Source organism: Nanorana parkeri, unplaced genomic scaffold, assembly GCF_000935625.1.
Source record: "Nanorana parkeri isolate BGI_ZX_2015 unplaced genomic scaffold, ASM93562v1 scaffold1051, whole genome shotgun sequence".
Classification (NCBI taxonomy): Eukaryota; Metazoa; Chordata; class Amphibia; order Anura; family Dicroglossidae; genus Nanorana; species Nanorana parkeri.
This window is the reverse complement of record NW_017307319.1, coordinates 148647-151943: the sequence shown is the minus strand read 5'-3', so window position 1 is coordinate 151943 and position 3297 is coordinate 148647.

Here is a 3297-nt window from a genome sequence, read left to right as displayed (position 1 = left end):
ACATATCTGCCTATGTGAGGGGTACAGTCATCAGATCGCCCATCTGTGTCCTCATGGCGTTAGACCCCTTGGGGGCAGTTGCTGCAAAGGCTTGCATATTTGCTGGGCTGCATAGTAAAGCAGAAAGTCCACCCAAAACTGGTGTTGAGGTTATAGGGGGGTTGTGGTGGTCTTAAGTCCCATTTGCAGCAAAATCGGAAGGAAATCGCAAGTCAACCAAGGGTCCTATAACTGGTATTTCAGCTATAAGGGGGTATCTGGTGGGGTTAAGGTGGACCTTATATGGGAGGTTGAAACAGCAAGCCCACCCAAGACTGGTATTTCAGCTATAGGGGGATCTGGTGGGGTTAAGGTAGACTTTCTATGGAGGTTGAAACAGCAAGCCCACCCAAGACTGGTATTTCAGTTATAAGGGGTGATGTGGTGGTCTTAAGACCCATTCACACCAAAATCAGAAGGAAATGGCGAGTCAATGTATGGTCCGTTGACTTGCAGTTTGGATCTCCATTGATGTGTGTGTGTGCGTGTGAACTTGCCCCATTCACAACCAATCATTTTTCGGTGGACTTCGGTTAGTATCCAATGAAATACATATCACAATGCAGTGGAACTGGTGTAAATGGGTCCTTAAAGTTGACCTTCCCTGGCAAGTTCAAACAGCAATTGGTGTTGCAGTTATAAGGGGGTATCTGGAGGAATTAAAGTTGACCTTCCATGGGAGGTTGAAACAGCAAAACCACCCCAGACTGGTATTTCAGTTATAGGGGGATGTGGTGGACCTTCCATGGCAAGTTTAAGGTTTTCTTCTTGCCAGCCTCCCACCCAACATAATTGTCTGTAAACAGCCATCTGTAAAGAAACCAATCACCAAACAATAACTTTGGCCCCGCCTCCGATGGTTTTGGGGGATGCAGGTAACATCACTGAGCCCACTAGCAGACCTGGATGTTTGAGGTGCTGCAAGAATGCATTGAGAGCCCATTGTCAATGCTTTGCCAAGCTTCTAGCTGTACCAGGAGGTGCAGTGATGCCACCCAACCATGCCAGAAGCCGGGGGCCAAGGTACTTTTACATGGAAGGTTTGCATTGATGTGTATGTTATCACATGCAGTCCTTCCCTGCAATACCTGCACATCTCTCCATGTGTTATCCCTTTAAGGATCCTGCAAGTGCAGAAAGATTTCGGTTTATCTGCCAGACGTGCAATCCGCTCCTCTTGTGGGCTGACAACACACAGCATTTTTGTGGACTTCTTCCAGGAGTGGTGTCAGCCCTGCCCAGTTTTCAGTGTTTTAAAGGAAGTCAGTCCTGGAAGACATTCCCTCTGACCCGTGATGGCAGGTATGAGCAGAGGGCAGGTAGCTATATAATGCCCAGCATTTGTCACTGACTGCGGGTCCCGTTCTAATCGATGTCTAATCGAGAACTATCATGACCATAAGTCCAATATGATTCAATACTACTGGGACAAGGGGTCCAATGCCCCTCCACCACAAAACCCTACTACTAGAATGTACTATTGGAAAGGTGTCCAGAACTAGACAGAAGAAGGGAAACAATGACCAAATTAGTATATTTAGAACCTTGGTGTCAAGCCCCCTCCCCCCCAACCCTGCTGTCCTAGTCACTGGTCCATCAAGGCCCCACTCTGTATTTCCCATAGTGACCCAAGGGCCAGTGACCTGGACTGCAGAAAGGCCTCATCATTTATAACTTGTGATATATTTCTTATACCTGCCCCAATATCAGATGAAAAGGGGTAGATAGGAACAGTGGTTCATACATCTGCCTCCATATCAGGTGGAGAGGGGTAGATAGGAACAGTGGTTCATACATCTGCCCCAATATCAGGTGGAGAGGGGTAGATAGGAACAGTGGTTCATACATCTGCCCCAATATCAGATGAAAAGGGGTAGATAGGGACAGTGGTTCATACATCTGCCCCAATATCAGATGAAAAGGGGTAGATAGGGACAGTGGTTCATACATCTGCCCCAATATCAGATGAAAAGGGGTAGATAGGGACAGTGGTTCATACATCTGCCTCCATATCAGGCAGATAGGAGCAGCGGTTCACACACCTGCGGACAGGTACACTGGGGCAGTCAGAAGACACATGACCTATCCTGTTGTAGGAATTACATTATTGCGGCATGTCAGCCATGACAGGTGGCAGATATTCGGGATTGCACCAGACTCTGATCTGCAGGGTGATTGGTACTGACTCCCTCATCCCTCGATGGTCCCGGGAGTCACCCGATCACTGAGAAGAGCAGCAGACGAAAGCAGTCATCGGAGATCATAAAATGAATTGAGATTGACCTTAACCCCTGGCCCACGGGGACGTCCTACCAATTGCAGGCAATAAAAAATGACATCAGCTGAAATCCAAACAGATAAATGCATAACGCACGGCATGGGAACGCATGGGAACGGTGTTACTTGCCCGTGGATTGACATTTCTATCCATCCAATCCTGAGATGTACACAGCTCTGCCATACAGCACAGCCCTGTCTGGCAGGATAGGAGAACTGATGTACTTTCCCTTTCAAGTAAATCTGCGTTCACACAGCCGTGACTTAAACAGGGCTGAGGACTCTCTCCGCCACCTCATGATAGTGCTGGATGTCAGGGTGGCCAAAAACCCAGCACCAGTGCCATCAAGCATCACAAAATCTCTGTGCTTCTCTATGCAATGCAGGCAGATCATGCCTGGTGGGAGGGGCCTGATGCAAGCACTGGACTGGCTCCTGGGAGGAGTTATGCAAATATTAAAATGCCTTGATGGGAGCGTGTCATTCTAGAGGAGTGGACGTTCCTAGGCAGGCTACATTTGCATGCAGACTGCTCTACATAACACCCACATGGGATGCCGGGCCTCCATATCGTCACTGGGCCTATGTGCTTTTCTATGCAATGCAGGCAAATCATAGCTGGTGGGAGGGGCCGGCAGGGTGCTGTACAAAGCTTTCTGAAAACATAACAGCACCCTGCCTTAGTACTTCTCTCAAGAGCCCTCAGCCCTGATGCAAGCAGTGGGCTGGCTCTTGGGGGGAGTTATGCAAATAATTGTCTTGATTGGTGGAGTTCAGGCTGGAGGAGTGGGCTGTCCTAAACAGGCTGCATTTGCATGCAGGTTGTCCTTAACGCTCCCATGTGGTGCTGAGCCTCCATGATGGAAAGAACTGAAATCCAATCAACAAAAGAGGCTGACCAGGGACCGTCAGGACTGGGGAGGAAAGTGAGAAATGATGCCGGAAATGGGGTGGAGCTCTATCTGATTTGCTGCAGCTTCC